Genomic DNA, 24883 nt, shown 5'->3' with positions numbered 1-24883 from the left:
ATATGTTTAACTGCTGGGTTGTCATGAAGGTTTGTTTAGGCCACAGATTTTTGGTGGGTTTAAAAAGTGGGGCGGTGCTGTGGGTCCTCTGGTTTTGGCTTATTTTGAGGTAGGGACTAAAATGCATACTCATCAAACACCTCTGTGTTAGACAGTGTGTTTTGCCTATAGTGCCTATTTGCCTATATCTGTGATGGATGGCCTTGGACCTGGAAGTTGGATCTCCTGACCCTGCAGCCCTTGCTTTCTTTTGCATAACCACTCCCAGGTGTATACTAGATTCAGGACAGGTTGTTTTCATTCTGGTTATGCCACTGACTACTGAGTGACCGTGGGCAGCTACCTTTCTTTGTGTTGGCCTCAGGATCATATATATACTGTCAGGACATGGAGTGGAGGACAACAACAAATGAGTTGTTTTCAAACTGTCCAGTAGGAACATCCTTTTTCAAATGAACCCCAAAGACTCTCAATGTGCAAAATAGCCAGAGGGGTTGTGGCGTGGTTGAAGTGGGGGTAGGTGTGGGGGACTCTAATTGGCTGATTCCTCAGCCCCCAGCAGCCTCCAGATAATGACAGGGAACCCTTCCTTGGCGCTGCACGAGATGCTTTGCAAACCGCTGGCATGGGGTGTGTCGAAACCCCTTTCCAGCTCAGAGGTTCTGTGGCTCTGGCAGGGTGAGGGCATAGAGAGGGAGCTGAGCCAATGAAGTTATACTGACTGGGAAATTGTGAAGTAATATGCAAATGTCATTGTGGGTTATTAGTAAGGCACATCTGCCAGCTCTGTGATGTTGTCATTCCAGAATCGTCTGGTTTTTGTTTTCGACTAGATCGGAGGCACTTCTGTACCCCTAGGGGACTCTCCACATGAGCGTGTTTGTATGTGTGTGTGTGTGTGTGTGTGTGTGTGTGTGTGTGTGTCTAGGGAGTAAGGGCTATGGGGACAAGGTGGGACTGAGCCAGCTGAGGCAGGTAGAATAAATGCCAAGCAGAGCTGGGAGCATGTTGCTCTGGGGGGTGGCGGGGGTGAGGGGTGGCTTTAGCTCTAGCTAAAAGGAGTGATTTGGCTCTTTCCTGCCAGCACATGGGCCCCACGGAGATTTCTGGGCAGGAAGCACTGGGAACAAGGAATCCTCTGTCCACAGTCACAGCACAGCCAGGACAGAGGAGGTGGATTAGGAGTTCCCAGGAGGGGGCCTGCTGGTCTTTCCTGGACATTTGGGCAAATGGGTAGGGAGAGGGGGTACTAAGGTATGTGTGTCGCGGGAGGTGTGGGCTTGGTAAGAGGAGATAGCAGTTGGTTCATACATTTATTCTACAAGTTCCTTGAGCTTCCTGTAAGCCCTCTGAGGAGCCAGACTCAGAAGCAGGCAACCCTGTAGGGGTTAGAGCCAAGAAAGATGACACTCTAGGTATTAACCATCATCAGTTTACTGGAGGAGACAGGAAATGTGAGAAATGATAGATTTTCACAGGGAGTCTGATGCAGTGGAAATCATTTGGCCTGCAATCTGGAACTGGGCCTCAGTTTTCTCTTCTGTTAGAATGCGGATGGACACATCCGCCCTGGCTACTTATTAATGCTCTTCTGGGAATCAGAAGAGGGTATTTCAAACCTTTTGGGGCAGCAGAATCCCAATATGTAAGCTTTTGTAGCAGAGCTGCTGAGGTTGGCTTGGCAGCAGTTTATCCAGAATCTTGCTGCCCTCCTTACTGCCCTTTGTTCCCTGGGTGTTTGGGAAGGTGCAGTTTCCCTTTGCAGATTCCTAAGGCTCTAGGAAGCAATGTCTAAAGACCCCTGGGTCAGGATGATTCTTGAGAACAAGCTTTGTAGACCGTCCCTTGCAGCCCAAATGATAGAGATTGTGCCAGGATGCACAGGAACAGTTGCAGTACTGCCTTATGCCTTGCCCTGCCCATGGCCAGCATAGACCTTATCTAGGTTATGGCCTGTATAATTGGGCATGGCTTTTTCATAAATAAAGTGACAAAAACTCAACTTAAAGTGGTTTGAACCAGAGAAGGACTTTAATGGATCCTGGGGTTGTCCATAGAATTGAAAGATGAGGAATCGAGTGGACTCTCCATCTGTATCCTATCACTGCTATCTCTCCTCTTTGCCCTCATTAGGAACTATCCGTCCACTACCCCAGCTTTGCAACCCAAACAGAAAAAAAGAACTATTTTTCTTCTAGGGTCTATATATTGATCCAAGGGAAGGACTCTGATTGGGTCAGTCCTTGGTGTGGGGGGATAGGGACATTCTCAGTGCCCAGGCCTTTGTCATATGGCTACCCATGTAGCTAATGGAGAAGCAGGGCCGTAACTAGAAGGGAGTGAAGCCTGCAGGACAGACAGAGCTGTGAGAGTGCTGTGGGATGTTAGTAGAGTCCCGGGTTATAGGAGAGCAAACAGTTTGTAGGCCTGCAAGGGGTTTTAACTCTTCTCTTCAGTGATAATAATACAAATACCAATAATGATAATAATAGGTAATGTTTGTTGAATTTTTCTCCCTGTGCTGAGCATGTTTTATTGCTTTATGGGTATTATTTCTTTTTTTAAAAAAATTTTTAATGTTTATTTATTTGAGGGAGACAGAGCATGAGCAAGGGAGGGGCAGACAGAGAGGGAGACACAGAATCCCAAGCAGGCTTCAGGCTCCGAGCTGTCAGCACAGGGCCTGATGCGGGGCTTGAACTCACAGACCGCAAGTTCATGACCTGAGCTGAAGTCAGATGCTTAACTCACTGAACCACCCAGATGCCCCAGTATTATTTCATTTAATCCTCACAGTAGTCTTTTGGGTAGGTACTGTTACTATCCCCATTTTATAGATGGGGAACTGAGGCACAGTTAGTGAAGGTCACACATTGAGTAGGAGGAGGCCAGGAGTCTGGCTTCAGAGCCCATCTCCATTACCACATCTGTTGCCTCTCATTGGTAGTTCAAGTGGCTGGCCATCCTATGTCTGCTGCTCCATGACACAGAGCTCATGACATGTAGAGGCAGCCCCTCCCCAGGTTACACTGCTCTGCCTGTGGGAAAGGGCTTCCTTGTGTTGCATGCAGACTTGCCTCTATATAAACCCATCCATCCAATGTGTGGCTCTGTGGCAGATGGAAAGAAGAATCATCTATGAAGCTCCTAAAAGGTCACCGTAACAAATAAGTCGCATTAACCGAGTTCTTGCCTTGTGCCAGGCTCTGTGCTGAATACTTAGTGTGCATTATCTCATGTAATTGCAACAACAACCTTATGGAGTAGGTACCGTTATTGCACCCATTTTCCAGAGGAAACTGAGGCTCGGAGAGGTTAGCAACTTTCCTATGATCAGATGGCTCATAAATGATAGAGCTGGTGCTTGAGTTCAAGTCTGCCTAGCTCCGAAGGCTGTGCTAGGGACCACTACAGTCATCTGTCCCCCAGAGGGGAAATAAATGTGTGTAGGTGTGGCTGTGACACAGTCCATGGTGCACATTGCCATGGGAGAGGGATAGGAACAGTACAACTGAGGCTCAGAGGAGAGAACTCAGGGAAAGGGGAACAGCAAGGGCACAGCAGTCAAAATGTGCTTCCTGGAGGAGGGGACATTTTTGTCTGGGCTCCTCAAAGGGTCTGGATTTGGAGGGGAAGGCTCTCCAGGAGGAGGGAGCTGCCTGGGGAGAGGCATGGAGGGGAAATGCCGGAGCAGTTCAGTTTGGCCAGAATTAATGAGTGGAGGGAGGAGGGTGGCCAGCTGTCTCTCAGGCTTCTCAGAGGGAGCCCCTCCTTCCATATTCTTCTCTTCAGTCATGTGAAGAGGTTTGATTGCCTCCAGCTGCACACAGGTGCCCTGTTCCTTCACCTTTTCTCCCAGATATAAGGAGGGCAGGCCCCAGGTGGATGGTGGGTGCCAACAGGGGTCAGTCCTTTATTCACTTCCTCCCAGTGGTGAATGGTGGGAAAAACGTCCCCTTGTGGTCCACCCCCTCCCCCTCCCACCCCCTTCCCGCCCCCCAGGAGTCAGCATTTCCTCCAAACAACACAAAGCTCACAGAAGCAGGATGGTTTCTAACAGCTTTGGCAAGTGGTGGGGTTTCCCATCCCCTCCCCAGGAAGCAGGCTGAAGCATGTACCTCTAAGCCGCGGAGAGGCCCCCTTCTCTTCCTCACTTCCCCCTGCCCCTCCTTGCACAGCTCATCTCATGCACCTTGTCAGAAGATGGACAGTGCCCTCAGAGCCAGGGCTCTGTCCTGGAAGTGCCTTCAGATTTTTCTTCAAACAACTCCAAATTGGGGGAAGAGTGTAATGTTAGCCCTGGGAGCCTCCTTGGTTTCAAAGGATGGAAGGATGGTAGTCATATTTATTGAACTGGACTCAGTGTATCAGAGGCTTTATCAACCCATTTTACAGATGAGGAAGCCGAGGCTCAGAGAAGGAAAATTACGTAGGTGCAGTTGTCACACGAAGGTGCCTGTGTCATTATCTCTTGCAGGAGGGATGAAAGCGTGGGTCACTCAACAAGGAGAATGCCCCCTCCCCCCTCCCCTCCCCCTCCTTCCTCTTGCCTACCCACTCCTCCTCCCATAGCAGGGCTCTGAAATGCTGACTCTGGTTCCCCTGGCTGCTCCTCAGACTCTCCCCCACGTGGGTACAGATCATTCCCCCATGGCTTGCTGCCTGTCTGAGAGCTGGAGTGGGCTGTCTCTGGTGGGGGGTGGGCAGGCTTAACGAATGTCATCCAGACAGGGCCCAGATGTCCAGCATTCCTTCTGTGACCCCTGTTTTCTCTGAGATCTCTGGACTTTTCCAACCCTTCTTGGAGGGATTCCAGCATTTCTATAGCAGGAAAAGAGGTACGGAAGGGCAGAGGAGTTCTTTCACTGGAGCGTGTTTTATCCCCATGGCCCCTATCATCTGGCTCACACCTGGACTAGAATCAAAGCCCCTTGTATTTTTCCTGCGAAGCACTTTTCTATTTATCATCCCATCAGATTTTCACCATAATCCTGAGAGGTAAAGCAGGGAAGGTATAATTATTCCACTTTTGTGGGTGGGTTAATGGAGGCTCAGAGAAGATAAGTGACTTCTCCAAGCCCACATAGCTAATGAGTAGCAGAGCAGTCGTAGAAGAGAGAAGCCAATGTCCAGGAAGCCTGATTCTTCATTGCCCAGTGCTAATGGCTATATGGACAGCCACTGAGACTCCCTCTTTGATTCAGCCGGGTATGTGGGGGTTATGTCCCCAGTTCAAACCTTCCCAAGCTTCCTAAGGCCTATGGAATGAAGTGTCACCAGTTCTGAATCTGAGAGTTCCCCAGCCAGTCTCAACCTCCTGCTCTGGCCAGTCTTGACTGACCTAACAGGCTGGACTTTTTCTTCCCACAAGGTGGATGAGATTAACCATTTGTTGGGGAGGACCCCTCTGTGGGACATTGGAAACATGTGTTTCAGTCTGTTGCCCAGGGAGTGGATGGGGAAGCTGAGGCCAGGGTCAGCATAATGGTTGCATTCAGGACAGCTAGAGTGGCAAGATGGGGGTGAGGGGCAGGCTTGCACTGGGTGGATGTTTTACACCCCTTTCCCAGAAAATCCACACCTTTGTTTCACTAAGTGGAACACAGTGTCCACTGAGTGTTTACGTATTGCTCCATTTCTGCCCCAGAGAAATTTTTGTTAGGGGCACTCTGGGCTTTCCTAGAAAAGTGAAATCTAGCCCAAAGCAGGGAGAGCCCTGGGTTCCTAAGGAACTGAGCTTCAGCTCAGTATTTGGTAAGGATAACTGGGATTCTGGACTTGGGTAGTGGTGATAGTTGCACAACTCTGTGAATATAGTGCTAGCACGTTCTTTACCTCTAGACCTCCCAGGAGTTGGGGACAGCAGAGAGTAAAGGCTCTGAGACTGGCCTCCTGGGCCTTATGGAAGTGGTGATGGCCTCCAGAACTTGTTGCTGGTTAGTTTCTCCTTTCCTGCTTGGGGAGGCCAAGACTCAGACTAGGAAAGTAATTGGCATCAGTCGCCAGTTGCGGCCAGCCCTGGATGCACACAGGGGAGCTAGCAGCGGAGTAGGGGCAGCATTATAAAACTAGAAGAGCAGGGGCGCCTGGGTGGCTCATTCGGTCCAACTTCAGTTCAGGTCATGATCTCGTGGTGTGTGAATTTGAGCCCTGCGTTGGGCTCTGTGCTAACAGCTCGGAGCCTGGAGCCTGCTTGGGATTCTGTGTCTCCCTCTCTCTCTGCCCCTCCCCTGTTCACACTCTGTCTCTCTCTGTCTCTCAAAAATAAATATGCATTAACAAATTAAAAAAAAAACAAAACTAGAATAGCAGACACTGCCTTCTTCATATGTGCGTTCCTGAGAAGGACTCAGGAAAGGTCTGAACAAATGACCTGGGAAGGTCCCTTTCCCTCTCTGGGCCTCAGTTTCCCCATCTGGATCCACTCTCTCCAGTCCTTTGTGTCCTGTTATTCTGTGATCAAGGAGTTGAGTCAGTGGTTGCAGAGTTTTCCTGGGGGCTCAGCTGCCTCATTTGTCAAACAAGGACGATGAAATTAGCCAGTCCTATCCACCTCAGGCTTACTACTACAAAGGTCAGTGAGGTGACCACATCACTTCAGGGCCATCACAGGCTTTGGCAGATGGGGAGTCGCTTTAACAAGGTGACATGCTCCCACATAGGCAGCCAGATGAAACTGAGAAGGGCTCGAGCTCCAGACCCAGACGCACTTGAGGATATACCCCTGCTCTGCCCCCTCCTGTGTGAATTTGAGTGAGATGATTCACTTCTCTCTGCCTTAGTTTTACCACCTATACAGTGGAGACGGCAATAGCGCTTACTTAGGAGGTAATGGAGCCCAAATGAGAGAATGCAGGCCATGTGGGTAGCACTGTGCCTGGACACAGTCGAGCGCTCCAGAGCTGTGTTGTTGGTGACTATAGCGGTGATGGTAATTGATATTTAGAGACTGGGGCTCTGTGGGGCCAGCTAGGCTAGGGATGGCAGTATTACTGTTACCAATAACCTCTTCTATCTTTTTTGGCACTTTACAGTTTGCAAAGCGTGTTCACCTCCATGACTGTATGCCGTCTTTAGAGTACTCTTTAACAGAGGCAGGAAGGCAGTCACCGTCTCCACTTTACAAACGCAGCTGTGGGTCTTAGGGGAGGCAAGTGACTTGCCACGATTTCAGCCTGGGTCTTCAGGAAGCTCTGCTCTGGGCCAGAGGTGCAGCGGGGATCAGCCTCTGGCTTTGGCAGCACGGACAGGGCAGTGGATGATTGTTACTCACCCTGATTGTCACTCCATAACTTTTGGAGATTACGTGAGTGACTGAATAAATGACAGAGTGACTGGTTCAGTGGCCTCGTCAAGTCACAGAAACACACACACACAGGTCTTGAAGTACATTTGGTGTGATTGGGTGCAACCTGTTTCACACCGCTGGGCCCAGGATTTCTAGAGCTCTGTGCCAACGGTGCCCCTGCCGTTTCCATACAGCCTGTATGCGTCCTGAGCCCTGAAAAGCCAGATGCGTATTTTCTCTCTGCTGTTTCGTGCTCCCCCCAGCCCCCACCCCAGTGACTTGGGCCTAGAGGTGGATTTTGCCTCCAGTCGCTCCTCCAGTGAGTCTTGATTTAGTCAACCAATATTCACTGAGTTCCTGCCATTCATTCGCTGGGCACTGTCTCACGTGCCAGGATGCAGAGGTGAACACAGCAGGCAAACACACGATCCGTGCTGAACAGCAGACTTCTTGCCAGTCTCTGGCAGTTCCCAAGGGGTGATGAGGATGTGGGATGCATGTTTTTGAATCTGGAAAAATGTCTGTGCTGTGGGGGGTGGCGTGTGCTGGGACGCTTGGGGGCGGGGTGAGGCCTGGGCTGTTGTTCACCTCTGCAACGCCTTGCTGAGTGACCTCGGGGCAGTTCCTGCCTCTCCCTGGGGCTCCTCCTTGTCTACCAAAGGAGGGGATTGGTTGAGATATGAGGATAGTCCCTGATGTTTGTGGAGCACCTGTCTGGCCCACGTGTCCTGTGCTCACAGCCTCACTAGGCTGATGCCAACGTTCCTGCCTGCCCAGCAATTGGCTCCTGGGGCTTGCAGGCCTTGGGAATGGTTTCTGAATGGGGATCTGGGCACCAGGAAAATGTTGGTAGGATCATCATCTCCCACATAGTCTGACCTGAGAGTTTGCCCGCTGGCCCGTGGGCCCAGCTTCCCCAGGCTGGCACTAGGGCTGACAGAACACATTCCAGCAAGGCAGCCCCTGACACAGAGGCCAGCCCCGTCTAGCAGGGGCTGTCCATGCTGGTGGCTGTAAACTCTTATGCTTTCCTTTGGGTAGGAGGTGTCGAGAGATGGGGTGGAGATGGGGTGAGAGCAAAACTTCGAGACTTTCTGAAACTATGGAGCTGACCTAGCCCTTCCACAGAAAGGCTAGTGAAACTGAAACCTGAAAAGGGCAGGCTTTCCCAAGTCTACACTGAGTGTCATCGAGCTGTGTGAGAACTGATCCCCTCCCCCAACTATCACATCTTGTGCTCAAATGTTTCCTCCTGGGCCTTGGTCATTGTGGTTGGAGGAAGACAAAGGGTACAGCATGTGTATACCTAGCAAGTCATAGGGTGGTGGGACCTCATACTGGTGGCTGTGGTTGGGAAGGGAGGAGTGTCTACGTGTCATTTCTGTCACATATCCCTGCCTCCTGCTGTGTTTCTCATTTAAGTCCTGGATCTCTTGCCATAGTGGCACTGACAACTGACATGTTGAGTTTCCAGAGGAGGAAGGGAAGCAGAGGGCAGGGACTTGTGCCAGACGGGGACAGGAGACCTGGTGAGTCCTGGCTGTGCCTGATTCCAGGTGATGGAGTGGTTCAGCTGTGAGCACCCATGCTGGCCCCAGGGCAGTGCTCATGTGGTCTGGCTGGCAGACTGGGGAGGAGCCTGTCTGTGTCCTCCCTGCCCCCCAGCTGCCTGTCTCTGCAGCCTACCCACCAGCCTGCAGCTCTGGGCTGTGATGCTTGGCCCAGGCATGGGGACTGGTTTGGCAGGTTTTGCCACACCCTTGAGCTGTGGGAAGGCTGGGAGCCAGGGCGGGGCAGGCCTGAGGAGACAGTGCTGCCCTGTCCTTGACCCCCCCCCCCCCCCCCAAAGTTCCAGCCTCCCTTCTGCCCTCTCTCCCACCTTTCTCAGGGAAGCTGCATGGGGAGCTGGAAAGCAGAAGCCTTGGAACTCCTAGTCAGCATGTGACCATGGGCAAATCCTTTATTGGACCTCAGTGTCGTCATCTGTATGATGGGGCTTTGGGCTCTGTAATCCTCAAGCAGCCACATACTATGATTCTAGTTATAGCTTTGCCTTTTTTTTTTTTTTAGTTTTTAAAAAAATGTTTATTTTAATTTTTGAGACAGAGACAGAGACAGAGCACAAGTGAGGGAAGGCAGAGAGAGGGAGTCACAGAATCTGAAGCAGGCTCCAGGCTGTGAGTTGTCAGCATAGAGCCTGATGTGGGGCTGGAAGTCATGGACTGCGAGATCATGACCTGACCAAAATTAGAAGCTTAACCAACTGAGCCACCCAGGCGCTCCTGACCTCTGCCATTTTCTCTTCATCCCTGGGCAAGTTTTTTTTTTTAATTGTTATTTATATTTACTTTTTGAGAGAGAGAGAGCACAAGCTGGAGAGAGAGAGCAAGCTGAAGGGGCAGAGAGAGAGAGAGAGAGAGAGAGAATCCCAAACAGGCTCCACACTTGGAGCTGCATGCGCTGAAAGCACAGATCCTGATGTGGGGCTTGAACTCATGAACTGTGAGATCATGACTTGAGCCAAAACCAAGAGTCGGACGCTTAACTGACTGAGCCAGCCAGTCAGTTGGACTGAGCCATCCATCCCTGGGCAAGTTATAGCACACCAAGTACCTTAGGTTCTGAATGGGAAAATGAGGGTCACGACCCTTGCTTGTTTCCTGGGGGTGGTGGGGGGATCAGCTAATATCCTGGCAAGTATCCAGTCTCCATTAGAAGGGTTTTCTGTCTATATTCTGGCCTGCCCTTATCTGGGTCAAGCAGAAAGAGTGTGCCTAGAGGTGGCGCTTACTCTAGTTCCCTCCCCCTTATCCTGAGCATGGAATTACCTGAGAAGGAGGCTTTCTGAGCTTCTCCATGATAAAGCGGGGAGAACAAGAATCCAGGGGTAAGCCTCAACATTTGCTGCCTCCACTTCCTCCTGACCTTCCGATCCACCCAGGGTCTAGTTCAGGAGAAAGAGGGAAGGCACTCTGCCTTCTGCTGCCACAGCCCCACCATATGACCCCCGGGCAAATTGTATCCTCTCGCTGGACCACATCTAACAGTTAAGAGTATACAGATCATTTTTCCTCAGAAAATTCAAATTCTGACAATGTATAGATCAGGGGAAGGAACAGGAGCTAATGAGCACATTCCCAGCCTTGGATAGGGGTAGAGAGAGAAGGAAAGGGAATTAACATTTATTGAGCCAGCCCAATGCCAGTTACTTTGCATAAATTACATACATTGTCTGTATTCCCAAGTTTCCTTTCCAAGTGGCAGCCAAAGTGATGTTCATAAAACACAAATCAGATCTTGTCACTCTGTGTCTTTCCTCTGCCCTTACCATGGCCTGCAGGGCCCTCAATGAGCTGGTCCCTGTCTCCCCCTCTACTCATGTAGCTCCCCACTGGTCATTTGGTTCAGCTGTAGGAATCTTCTCTCTGCTTAACAAATTCTTCCCTACCATAGGTCATCTACACCTGCTGTTCCCTATTCTTAGAATTCTCTTTTCCTGGCTCTTGGCAGCCTTGGGTCCTTCTTCTCCTTTACAACTCAGCTTTCTTAGACACTTCCTTCCCCTGCATCACTGCACTGCTTTCTGCCTTTGCCTCTTGGCTCCCCATAACACTTATCACAATTTATAACCATTTGTCTTTTATTTTTAATGTCATGTTCATTCTTGACTCTGCATTGCATAACACATAGCAGGTATTCAAGAAGGATTTGTTGGATGAATGAATGAATGAGTTGTAGAGACACGAGAGTGCTAGTTGAGTGCCTGGCTTAGGGCATGGCCCTTAATAGGTGCTCAATAAATAGCAGCTTTTAGTGAGAACCAACGTGGATGGTGAATACTCACCAATGTGTTGTGGCTAGAGCGTGTGTGTGTGGGGCAAGGGATACAGTGGGCGAGGTTGAGACGGTAAACTGAACTGGTACTGGATTCTGGAAGCTCCTGATGCTAGGGCAAGAGTTTAGACTTCCTGAAAGACGTTGCCTGGAGTCCTTGCTGGGCCACTGATTGTAACTATAGAGCTGTACTTCTGCCATGTGAGCTCAGACACTGTGTGCGCTTGCAGAGCTCATGCTGTGTAGCTGCAGGGAGTGCAGGTTGGGGACACACTTGGGGACACAGGAATAGGCTAGGGCCTCTCTGGAGGCATTATGTGAGGCAGACTATTCCTAAAGGCCCATAAAGAGGCAGTGCTGTTGGGAACATGCTGTCTTTTGATTCCACATTGCCTGCCACTGCCCTGTCCCTTGGGGGCAAAGGATCAGGCCACCTCAGGGTCAGATGCTTGGATTGCTATCCTGGCTCCTCCCCTTATCAACCATGTGACTTCTGCCTTGCCCATTCACGTGTTTAATTCTGTTTCTTAGGCTGTAAACAGGCTGCATTGAGTGCCTGTCTCATAGGGTCTTGATGACAATCAAGTAGGGAATGCAAAGGGCTTTGCAAAGGCCTGGCACCTACTCAGCACTCAGTGAGGGGAGCTGTTATCTTCATCCTATAGTCTAGGCTTCTGAAAGGGCATTCGAGGCAGTGGGAGTCACAAGTGCAAAAGAAAAGGTTCAGAGGCATGAAATGGGAGGGTGTCCTGGAGTGGCCAGAGTTTGCTGTCCATTTTGGGACAGCAGGAAAGGAAAGTGGAGGCCAGGCAGGCCCAGCTCCTCAGCACCTGTGTATTGGGCCAGGAGCTGGAACGTTATCAGGGGGACGATGAGGGCCACTGCAGGGTGTTAGGTTGAGAATGAGGTGATCTGATTTCTGGCAGTGGGAGGATGGGTTGGAGGGGCAAGGCTGGAGGCCCGGAAACCCAATGGGCAGGCTGTAGGTATGGAGATGGTGAGAAGTGAGGGGCCTAAACTCTGGCAGGTCGGCATGTTGAGGTGAAGAGGGACCAGATCAGGATGTGGGGGATGAGGAGTGTGGGAGGGGAGGGAAGCCGGCAGCATCCTGATGGCTGCAGGCTTTCTCCACAGGGTGGCTGGGGGATTACAGAGCTGAAAGCATGGCGAATGCACATGGGTTTTGATGTCAGTAGTTTGATTTTTCTGGGAATTGAGAAGCTTCCTGAGAAACTACTTTTTTGGTTCTGACTCTCTGTGTGGAAAATCCTTCTGAAATCTCTGAGTGATTGACTTCTCCCCTAGTGATGAGAGAGCTCACCAGGGAAGCTGTGCACATCTCCTGCCTGTGCACACTTCCTATCTGCAGGGCTAGGGACTGGGTGAGGGAAGGGGCGGCTGGGCCTGTGGGCGGCTGAAGCTGGGGGTGTTGTTTGGAGGCTGTTTTCCAGGGTCCATCAGTTCTCCTGTGATTTTCTTCCTTTTCCTCAAAGCGTGTGGAAAGAGGCAATTACAGTTAGTGGAATGTATCGTGTATTCCAAGGCTCTTGGCAGGGGGCTAGGCAGCCTTTCAAAAGGTAAGCTCCTATTTGTCCCCTCTACCTATTATTTTTTGATGAGTGTGGACAGGGGGCTGTTGTTCCAGAGAACCCTAGGTCTTAGATCTTGTACTTTCATAGATGGGGAAAATGAGACCCATGGGAAAGCAGATGAGACTTGCTGGGGTCCAGTTGTGATTTAATGCCAGAGCTGGGCCTGGGTCAAGGGACCTGCCCTTCTGCTCCAGGCTCTTCTGTGCTTCTTCAGCTGGCACTGCCTCTCAGAGGAGTGTGGGGGTGATGACCTGACGAACATTCACAAAGGCCCCCGTCCCAGCTCAGGTCACACACCTGGTGACAGAAGGTACTCACAGACTGTGCAGGACTTGACTACTGCCTTAAGCCCCTAACTCTGAAGCCCATGCACACCCCTCCTTCCAATCTGAGATAGGCCCATAGTGTAGCTGGAGGTTGGGAACGAAAACCAGAAGGATTGGGTCCATTCCTTCCTTATGAGGAAAGGAGAGGAGAACCCTATCTGGTTGGGGTGGAAGGCAGTCTACATCCCTACTTCAGCTGATTGCTGTGCTGAGGAGAGGCCTTTGTCTGCGTTGCCAGGGGAACCAAAGTTTCTGCCTTCTTCCAGGGCTGTGATTGGCTCCTGGTGGAGCTTCAGCTTTGGTGAATGGAAGGGCTTTCCTCCTGCCTGCATCTTTCATGGGGTGAGAAACCAGAGGGAGGCTGGGGTCCCCATGGAAGCACCACATAGGTTTCTGTGCTCCACCCCCTCAGCTGTAGAGGTGATGGGTCCCCTTGTTTATTCACTCATTCATTTATCCCAGGCAACATCTGCTCCAGGCCCTTCATTCTTTAGGTCTGGGAAAGGTAACTTAAGAGTCAGAAGACCCGCATTTGAATCCTAGCACAGCCACACACTCACTCTTGGCCTTGGATGGGTCTCTACCCCTCCTTGGGCCTCAGTTTCCCACCTGTAAAATCAAAGGCATTGGGCTGAACTCTCTGGCCCTTCCAGCTCTGAATTCCCTGACCACACAGCCCACATCCTGCTCTTTTTGACCTTCTGTACTCCTCTAGCCTTTGACCATGTCTCTTGTAGGTGCCCAGGTTAAATGCATGGCAGAATAGGGAGTTGTGAACAGCTCTTAGCATTGTTTTGTTTCATTTTTTTTTTTCCCTAGGAAATTTGTGTTCTCTAAAGTTTCTCCTAGAAACCCCAAATCCTGCAGCCCCTCTTATGTCATCCCTTCTACCTGGACCCAGGCTCAGGGTAACAGGTCAAGTATAGCCAGTGATGGATGCCCCAACTTGGGGTGGGGCTGGGCAGTGTGCAGAACAGGGCATGCTGGGGTGGGTGGAGCCATTGGGAGAGCCCTGGAGCTCAGTAATCCTGAGTTCCAGGCCTAACTCAGCCACGTGCCAGCTGGGTGACCTTGGCAGGGCCGCCGAGCCTCATTTTTGGCCTCTGTGACACAGGAATCATAATGCCACCTCAGGGGGTTGTTACAGAGGTTGAAGAAAATGACATGTCTGCCATACAGGAAGCACCAAATCCCCTTCACCGATCTCTCCCAGGAAAATGGCAGAGAGCTGGGGCAGGCCTGGATTGGAGGGCTTGAAGTGGCGAGACCTGTGGTGCCATGTGGCGGACTGTAGAAGCTGTTCGTTCCTGGCAGTGCCAAAAAGCAGGAGAGAAAAGTGTTGCCTGGGGCGGGTGATGTCTGAGTGGGGGAGGCCATGTGTCAGAGCTAATGTTTGAATAACACTTTTAAGATCCTCCAGAGACCTCAAATGAGGGTTTTTCAGATGAGCCGAAATTGGAGCAAAGTAAAGAGGCTGAGCTCACTGGCAGGAAAGGGGGTGGCCTAATTGATACTGGCCTCGTCTTGGCCCAGCCACGCTCATTACCACAGGCTGACTGGGAGGATGGCCCATACATTTGGGCTGTGGGCTGAAGGAAGGGACGCCAGTTTCCTTAGAATGGGGGAGTAACGGGGGACATCTGGTAGTGACTCAGCTCTGCTTCTTGTTGGCTCACTAGATTGAGAGAGTCAGAGGTGGCTTCTTAGGTCATTGGCCTTCAGATCCTGGTTTAGCTTTTAGCTCTGTGCCCCAGCCTCCCTCCACCTTGGCCACTGTCTGCTATGAGTGTGGTGGTAGATAGGGATGGGACAGTGATGTCGGGCATGAATTGCTGGGGGAACTTCCCTCCTGTGCTCAAGTTGGCCTGAGGTCTGTGATGAAGTGAGTGGAGAGAGGGAGGAAGGGGGCTTTCTGGAGAAGAAAGCAGGCTGATGGGTTGTGTGTGTGTGTGTGTGTGTGTGTGTGTGTGAGGGGGAATATGTGTGAACAGGTATGTATGTGACTCAGGCATGCTTGTGCATCTGCTTGTACCCAGGAGGCACAGGCTCTAAGGGACATGTCTCAAAGAGGCTGAGAAAGGGCCTAAGGAGTGAGTGTGTGTGTGTGTGTGTGTGTGTGTGTGTGTGTGTGTATGCATGTGTGCATGTGTGGACTGTGGGTCCCTGTGGAAACACTGGTGGTAGAATTAGTGAGGGGTTATGGACCAGGAAAATCCTGACCAGGTTCTTCTACATGAGGCCTCTTCTGTTCCCCTTGGGCTGGGATGGGAGTGGATGGCCATGGGTGCTGTGCACCAATTGCTTCTCTTGGTGCTTGGTTTGCCTTGGAATTGCTGTTCCTGGGGACATTGGTCACAGTGGGAGCACTCTGAGACTCCTCAGTGGAGAACATGAGGGAGTCAGTGACAAGAGCCTTCTTGGCACCTGGCTTGCCTTGTGAATGTGGTTGGGGCTTAGGGACAAGCATTGGGCACCAGAGCCTCACAGGCCATACTGACCCCAGGGATCTCCTCTTCCTTCTCTTTCCTTGGTCTCCACAACACCTTGGTCTTGATCTTTCCTTGGTCTCCACAACACCACACCCTTCTTTCCAGCTTTCCCACTACGTCTCTGGCCACCCTCATCTGCCTGTTTCCCCTTCTCTCCTCGACTTCTCAGTTTGTGGGTTCCTCGGGGCTTTGTTGCAGTTACTGTTGTTTTTTAAAATAAAACTTTCTTTTTTTAATTATGTAAGTAACAACACAGTACAAGATTTTAAAAAACAAGGAGAGGGAAAAAGTGATTCCTTAGTATTATTGGGGATTTGGTGTGTTTCAACTTTTCCCCTTTGCCCTTTTCTTACGTAAGTATAGTCCTCTCTGGTGCATCTCTAAGGCTCTCCTGCATGTTTCGCTTAATGGTGTATTCAAAGCTGCCTTCTGTGTCGTTACAGAGAATTCCATTAAATATGTGATCAATTCACCCCTTTTCCTGTTGATGGACATTCAGGTTGTTTCCAGTCTTTGCTCTTATGAACAACACAGCAATGAACATCACATAAAGTGCTTTTTCTGTCTTTTAGATGATGTCTGTTAGGGTGGGGTACCAGGAGGGGAATTCTAGGTCAAGGGCTGTGGTTACCTTTTAGACTGTCAGTAAATCTTGCCCAACTGCTGTGCCACTTTAAAGCCCAGCATCCAGAGTGGAAGGGCAGGCTGTTTTTGACCCCTCTCAGGTCTGTAGAGACTGTTCCTTATATGTAGGGGCTTCTTCAGCCTCTTCAGCCTCATTCATGCTAAGAGGGGGCTAAGGTAGGGCTGTGGAGTAAGGCTGCCTAGGTTCAAACTAGGCTTTCCTCTCCACTGGCTTGAGTCCATTTCTTCAGCTGTAAAATGGGCATGATGAGAGTGATCACCTCACAAGGCATGGTGACAATGCTGAGGACCATAGGGAGGAAGCCACCTGGGATTTGGGCCAAGCTGGGGCAAGAACCCAGGCTTCTGGCCTTCTGGGTAGTCTCTTTCCCTGATGCCCACCTACTCCTGGGAATGGTCTGGTTTATGGAGGCCAGTGTCCCTATGTTGGAGAGTGTGTCAGAGAGGCCAAGTCCCTGGAGTGGAGCTGTAAAATGGGGCCTCTCCCTTTCCTTCCAGAACTATCCCCCTTTCTCCATTTTGGGGGTGCCATTTCCCCCAAAGATATCCCTCTGGGTTAGAGTTTGAGCCTCCTGTACAAGCCTAATCCCTAGAGGTGCATTCAGGGTACGTGCTGGCCCCAGGAACCCCCCTGGCTGGCCCTTGGGGAGAGAGTTTTGTCAGGGGCTTCAATCCTGGAGGGAAAGGTGGGCTCCCAGGATCCCTCCTTAGGTGGCTGTATTAGTTTCTTTCCTACTGCTCTTGTAACAAATTACCACATACTTCATGGCTTAAAATAGCCCAAATGTATTATTTTATAGTCCTAGAGGTCAGAAGTCTGGAACTGGGCCTTATGGGGCCAAAATCAAGGTGTTTACAGGGCTGCATTCCTTCTAGAGACTCCAGGGGAAACTGTACCTTGAACTTTCCCACTTCTAGAGGCCCCACATTCCTTGGCTCATGGTCCCTTCCATCAATGGCATCACTCCAAACTCTGGCTCCATCGTCACACCTCCTTCTGTGACTTTCAGTGTCCTGCTTCCCTCTTTCACTTATAAGGACCTTATGACTGATTACATCGGGACCACTTGGATAATTCAGGAGAATCTCCTCATCTCAAAATTCTTAACCTAATCACACATGCAAAGTCCCTTCTGCCATTCGAGGTAACATACTCACAGATTCTAGGGATTAGAACATGGACATCATTGGGGAGCCATTATTCTGCCTAACACAGTGGCCAGTACCAGGGGTCTCACTGGATTGGTGGTCCCCCAGATACTGTGGTAACTGTACCACCAGCCTCTCTATGATGGAGGGAGGGCGAGGGGAGCCCAGATCTAATTATACCATGGTTGGGAGAGGCATAAGGGACCAGATTCTCTGGGATGGGGGCTCTGAGAGGAGGCAGTGTACCCTGTGACAGCGTGACAGAAGTGTTCCATGAAGCACACACATCAAAGAGTGTAGTCCCTGGCCGTCAGGGTTAGGACTGCTGGTGAGGCACTGCCACAGGAAGCCAAGCAGTCCTGTTCATCTGCTGCCATCACCGCTATGTGTGTATGTGTTTGTGTGTATGTTCACTCATCTGCACCTCTACAGCAATACTCTTGGGAGGGGCTGAGGAACAACTCTTTAAAAAGGCCCTTTCTCTTCTTGTTCTGAGCGAAATAATTACACAAGTGACTAATTTTATCCCTAATCCCATAATTACTTTATTATGTAGCTGATGAGTGGGTCCCGAGCTGTGCCTATAGTACCACTTTGGCAGCTGGCCCAGCTGGCCTGGTCTGCCAGCATGGAGCCCCACCCTACTTCTGACTTGGGTCTGCCATGATGGCAAGGTTGATTAATTCCATTCTCGCTGAAGCCAGCTACACTTTGGTATTTGGGGTCTCTTCCCCCCAAATCTACATGCAAGCACAGCTGCCTGGACAGTAAGAGCTTGTGCTTGTAGAATTAAGTCAGTAGGAGTCCAGAGATCTGGGTTCTGGTTCAACTCTCTCATTAACTTGCTCCATGACCTTGACCAAGTCATTTACCTCTGGGTCTCAATTCTATTGTCTGTAAAATGGGGCCCTTGCCAGCTTTAACACCTCATAATTCCATGAGAGGAGCTGAGAGAGCTAGAGCCGTCAGACTGAGGTATCTTTTGATGGCATGATGGCAGCATGCTCCAATCTTGGCGTTAGAGATAATAGTACTAAGAGTAGACATCATTTATTGAGTGCTTACTCCATAGCAAGCACTGTGCCTGGTCCTTTATTTATATTTTTCTCATTTGTGCTCATGACCACACGAGGCCAGCTTTATAGAAGAGGACCCTGAAGTAGTGATTGGTAGAAGGACTTGCCTGCCAGGAAGAGGCAGAGCTAGCTATCCTACCCTCTTCACTGCTGCCCTCCAGTGTCTTCTAATATATAAATAATTGAAGGGCCATTCAGCCAGGAAGTGGTGGAGGTGGAGCTAGGATTTGAATCCAGGCCTCTGTCCCCAAAGATCTTGCCTTTCCCGTAAGGCCAACCTCCCAGAGTTAAGTTTATAGGGGTGACTAAACCTCTTGAAATTTGAATATGTAAACTTCAATTTGACACAATAAAATGTAGGAATGTCAAAATAAATTGGAAAAACCAGTGAGTTAGGTGGCCCAGGGTTGTGTTCTAGTTTTGCCATTGGCTCACAATGTGACCTTAAGTAGCTTCCCACTTATCTCCAGGCCTCGGTGTTTGATCTGTATGGTGAGGGGTGGAATTAGATGGTCTCTGAAGGTCTTCCTGGTGTTGATGCTCTGTGATTGTAGGCCACCTCATCCCAGAAGGTGTCGAGGGGCAAGGGTCAGCCCATGGTGGAGGCCAACAGGTAGGTAACTTGGCAGCCTAGCCTGTTTCTATTATGTTCACCCCATGAGAATGGAGACTACTTAGATCACATCCCACTGAGCATCTGCAGAACAACTTAGGCCACAGAGTCAAGAGCAGAGAGTGGAGGAGGTCATTTCCAGGATGTTCCTGCTGCTCCTGAGAGGTCATTATCTAATCGTGCTGTTAATGATCTCAGGGATCTGGGTCTGGCCTCTGCCTTGCTCTAAAGATTGCACTGGTCTCATCCAGGGACAAGCAATGGTGGCAGGTCTGTCTGCGGGGGTCTGTGGCAGCGGAGGTGGGTGGGGGGAGGTTTCCTAGGGGCCTAGGCATAATGAATTATAAAAGAGACTTTCTGTTTCTCAGCATCACCACATGCAGTGCACTCTTCTTGCAATATTATTCATCGAATTCTCTTAAAACCATATGATGAAGGTGCTACGGTCATTCCCACTCTTCAGATAAGGAAACTGACACCCAGAAGGTTAAGTAATTTTCTCTAGATCATACAGCTAGTGAGGGGATAGCATGGGATTTGGGATTCTGAGTCCAGAGCCCATGGTCTTGGCCTTTTGCACGGATATCCTGTAAGCAGAAGAAATAAGCACAAGGTTAGGAGTCAGCTGGTTTTTGAATCCCTACTCTCTGCTTACCATTTGGTTTTCCTGGGACAAGTTATTTTATCTGTCTGAATTTTCATCTTTCTCCATAAAGTGGGTACATGAACTCCTGCCTCTTAGGATTACTAAAATGAAGATGTGGGGCGGTGTCCGGCGTGTGGTAGGCGGTCAGTAAAGGCCTTTCACATTTGCCCCCCACCCCATTCCTGCTTCCCTTGATAAACCTGAGCCTCCTGCCACCCTGGAGTGCTCCCCACACGTGGTTCATAGCTCAGGCCCTTTTCACATGCTGCTCTGCCACCTGGCACTTGCTGTCTCTACCTGTTATTCCTTCCTTCACTTCCTTCTGGTCCTCCATCCTTCCCTCTTTCCCTGAGGATTCCAGGAAGATGGAGAAGAGTGAGGCTACAGGCCTACGCTTTGTTTATTGTCAGAACATCCCCTGAGTGGAGGCAGAATTCAGGGTAGAAAGCAGGCCCTGAGTATTCTGGAAGTGCAAATCCTTGCTGGAAAGTCCTCCATTTGTGTTCCATGGCTTTGAAAGGGTGTGCATGTGAAGTGTGTTTCTCTTCTTCTTTTTAAAAATATTTTTATACAGGGGCACCCGAGTGGCTTAGTTAGCTGGTGTCCAACTCTTGATTTCCGCAAAGGTCATGGTCTCGCGGTTCGTGAGTTCAAGCCCTACAAGGGCTCTGTGTCGACAGTGCGGAGCCTACTTGGGATTTGCTCTCTCCCTCTCTCTCTGCCCCTCTCCCACTTGCTCTCTCTCTTTCAAAATAAATAAAATTAAACTTTAAAAGATAAAAATAAAAAATAAAAATGTTTATTTATTTTGAGAGAGAGAGAGAGAGAGAGAGAGAGAGAGAGAGAGAGAGAATATGAATAAATGAATGAATCCCAAGCAGGTTCCATGCTGTCAGTGCAGACCCTGACATGGGGCTTGATCCCATGAAGCGTGAGATCATGACCTGAGCTGAAATCAAGAGTTAGATGCTTAATCCACTGAGCCACCCAGGCATCCCTGTTTCTCCTCTTTGGATCACCCCATTTCTGCATACTTTTCCAGTTCTTCCTATTTCCTTAGCTTTGTCTCTTAGTCTTTTACTCAGTTTTTTGTTTTCTGCCTGGTAATTTCTTTTTTATTAACTTTTTTTTTTATTGTGGTAAAATACACATAGCATAAATTTATTATCTTAACCATTTTTAAGAGTACAGTTCAGCAGTGTTGAGTACATTCACACTGCTGTGTAATCATCACCACATCCATCTCCAGAACTTCTTTCTTGCAAAACTGAAACTCCGTACCCGCTAAACAATAACTCTCCATTCCTCTCTCCCCCTAGCACCTGGCAACCACCACTTTGCTTTCTGTCTCTGTGAATTTGACTACTGTATATACTTCATACAAATGGAATCAAACAGTATTTGTCTTTTTGTGTCTGGCTTATTTCACTTAGCATAATGTCTCCAAGGTCTGCCCAGGTTCTAGCATGTGTCAGAATTTCCTTCCTTTTTAAGACTGAGAAATATTTCATTGTATGTATATAACACATTTTGTTTACCCCTTCATCTGTTGTTGGATTCTTGTGTTGCTTCTACTTCTTGGTGGTTTTGAATAATGCTGTTATGAACACAGATGTACAAATATCTCTTCAAGAACGTGCTTTCAAGTCTTTTGTGTATCCTTGGAATTGCTGGATCATGTGGTTAGCACTTTTTTAAGCCACTATTTATTGTGTACCAGGAACTGGGTTAAACACTTGACCTATATTGCCTCATTTAATCCCTATGTCTAGTCTCTATCATAGGTAGAATGATCCCCCATTTGCAACTGAGAAAAATGAAGGCTCAGAGAGGTGAAGTCTTGTACTCGAAGTCTCCCAGCTCTGAAGCCTTGGAGACGCCGATTAGGTGCTGACCTGCTGCCAGAGTCCTTGACCATTATGCTGTACTGCCTCCCAGTGGCCTCTCTCTCTCTCCACCTGCCACATTTTCTGCTTCTGTTATGTAGCTCCTCTCATTCATAATCACACTGTCAGTCTCCCGCCTTGGATGTGTTCGCCCTCTCCGGAGACTTTGGGCAACCTGACTGAATAAAAGCCCTCCGACTGCTAGGAAGTTTTTGTGAGTTGGGGACCTGCAGAGAGAGACCTGTAATTTGCTTTCTAATCATAGTTCTCTGGACTTATACTTGCCTCTCTCCCAGTGGCGGACAGGGGCTCAGTCTGCATCACGTGGCTTGTGGACCCACGGAGAACTGCCCGGTGGATAGGGTCAGGTCTGGGTGCAGGGGCATTGTACTCCACCCCTACCTGAGGGACAGTGTGGGAGGGGAGAGGGCACAGCCAGCCAGACTGGGATTCTCCTGGCTCACCAGTTTCCTAGCAACAACACAGAGGCAGACAATTGTATAGAAAGATGGAGACAGAGAGGCTTCTAAGTGGGTTCCAGTATGCTTGATTTTCCTGACCTTCAAAACTGTCAGAGCAAAATATTTCTAAGTTTGGGTGGTTTTACTGGTTTTCTAAGTTCAAGCCAGACTTAGAATTTGCATGCTCATGAGCCATCTTTCTGTTATCCTTTTTTCTTTAACTTTTTTTATTATGGAAAATTTCAAACATGCAGAAAAGTTTGGAGAATAGTATAATGAACCTCCACGAACCCACTGCTCAGTTTTGACAATTACAGTCATAACCCAACTATCCACGAACGTGGAAGCTGAAACTTTTCGTCATTCACAGCACTAGCTCAGTGCATCATACATAGTAGTTGCTCAGTAAATAAATAGATGTTCTGGCTGATTACAAATCCTTTTCCCTCTCTGGGTCTCAGATTCCTCTTCTCCATGGTAACGGGGTAAAGGGGTCGGACCAGGTGATTTATTCCTAAGAGATGCAGTGTGGTGCAGGGGTCAGGGTATACATTTTGGTGTCAGACACACTTGTGCAAATCCTTATGCTGCCATTCCTTAGCTAGGTGTCTCTAGGCAAGTTACATCTCAGTTTCCCCATCTGTAAAATGGGGATACTAGGTCCTGCTTCTCAGGGGTGGTTTTGATCACTGGATGAAGATAAAATAGCTGTTTTGTTGCTGGTACTTTTTTGATTGCTATTTTTTATATTCTGGTGGGAAGATTCCATGTACACACTTCAAAAGTACTAAAGTAAATTGGAATTGACTAGAATTCAAGGCCTAGGATGCAGCTTCTTCTTCTTCTTCTTCTTCTTTTTTTTTTTTTTTTTTTTTTTTTTGTCCCAGTCAGCAGATAGTCAGAAGCTTTAGAAAAGGACAGTGCAGCCAAAGCCAGTGCCCCAAATGTGGAGCCGGAGCAGGCCTAGAGTGGGCACCATGCAGCCTGATTCCATCAGCCACACAGGGGGTGCCAAAACCCCTGTGAGAGGAGCCTGCCAGCTGCCACCATCCTCAATGAAACGGGTCTGAGCTGAGAGCCCAGAGGTGGAGAGAGTGCGTGACAGGATGTCTTGTTGCTAGGAGACCTGAGGAGGCAGCAAGGACCCACTGCCAGAGCTGGGAGGGAGCGAAGGGCTGGTGTGGAGATGCAGGACATGTGGCTCTAGATAGGCTTTTGTGGGGTCCTGGGCAGGGGATGGTGGTGCAGCAACTATGGGCTCGGCTGGAAGGAAGGGCTCTGTAGAATATGGCTCCTTAGAATTCAGACTCAGGATATCCTGTTTAATTCTTCCATTTTACTCCTTCTATGTGGAAGCCAGACCTGTGTCTGAATCCTAACTCACCATGTGACCTTTGGTAAGTGCTGTGCTGCTATACTTGCTGGGCCTCAGTTTCCTCATCTGTGTAATGGGTGTAGTAACACCCACCTTGTAAGCCATCGTGGGGGCTAAGTGAAATGTGTATAATAAAGTGCTCTGTAAAAAGGAATACAAAATATAGTGAACGTTCACTACCACTCTTTAAATTTTTTTTTTTTTAACATTTATTTATTTTTGAGACAGAGAGAGACAGAGCATGAACGGGGGAGGGGCAGAGAGAGAGGGAGACACAGAATTGGAAGCAGGCTCCAGGCTCTGAGCCATCAGCCCAGAGCCCGACGCGGGGCTCGAACTCACAGACTGCGAGATCGTGACCTGAGCCGAAGTCGGACGCTCAACCGACTGAGCCACCCAGGCGCCCCTTTAAATTTTTTTTTTAATTCAAGTATAGTCGACACACAATGTTACATTAGTTTCAGGTATACAACATAGTCATTCAACTTCTCTATACCTTATGCTATGCTCACCACAAGTGGAACTAGCATCTGTCACCATAGGCTATTACAGTATCATTGACTGTATCCCCTATGCTGTGCCTTTTATTCCTATGACTTAATTCATTCCATAACTGGAAATCTATATCTCCCACTGGCCTTCACACATTTTGCACATCTCCCTCCCCTCTGGTGACTGTCAGTTTGTTCTCGTGTTTATAGGTGTGATTCTCCTTTTTGTTTGTTTATTCATTTTTTTTTTTAGATTCCACATTTGAGTGAAATCATATGATATTTGTCTTTCTCAGTCTGACTTATTTCACTTAGCATGATGCCCTCTAGATCCATCCATATCGTTACAAACAGCACAATTTCATCCCTTTTTATGGCTGTGTAATATTCCATACATGCCACATCTTTTTTGGTTCATCTGTTGATGGACACTTAGGTTGCTTCCATATCTTGGCTTTTGTAAATCATGCTGAAATAAATGTAGGGATGCATGTATATTTTTGAATTAGTGTTTTCATTTTCAGTGGGTAAATACCCTGCAGTGGAATTACTGCATCATATGGTATTTCCATTTTTAACTTTTTGAAGAAATCTCTATGCTGTTTTCCACAGTGGCTGCAGCAGTGTATGTTCCCACTAACAGATTCACTACCACTCTTATCTTTATTGTAATACTTATTTCCCTATTGTAAAATGAGATGCGCTCTGTCTGTCTGGATGATATTCATGGACAGGGGTTCCTGGAGGAGGAGACTTTCACTTGTGGAGGCCTATGTCAGGACACCGTGGGGGATGGCTGGATGGGGCCCTCAATTAGTGACACTCCAGGGGCCAAATGGGGAGGGCATGGAAATTCAAAGCCAGAGGGAACCCATATGAGTGGTGGCTAAAGCGGTGGGGGCTCTAGCGAGATTCCAGAAAGGGCTGTAAATGGTTCAGGCCAGAACCTGTGAGTCAGGTGAGGGTAACGGGCCTTTCTCATTACATTTCTTATATAAATAATATATGTTCT

General features: G+C 49.0%; 1 protein-coding gene across 8 annotated transcripts in view; it reads left to right on the top strand.

The window, feature by feature from the left end:
- The window catches only part of EPB41L1 (erythrocyte membrane protein band 4.1 like 1), a 152342-nt gene that overhangs the window by 45526 nt on the left and 81933 nt on the right, over positions 1–24883 (top strand). The gene's annotated exons all lie outside the window — the stretch shown is intronic.

Source organism: Panthera uncia (genome assembly GCF_023721935.1).
Source record: "Panthera uncia isolate 11264 chromosome A3 unlocalized genomic scaffold, Puncia_PCG_1.0 HiC_scaffold_11, whole genome shotgun sequence".
NCBI lineage: Eukaryota > Metazoa > Chordata > Mammalia > Carnivora > Felidae > Panthera > Panthera uncia.
The sequence above is the reverse complement of the archived record's forward strand: the minus strand, read 5'-3'. Positions and strand labels throughout refer to the sequence as shown.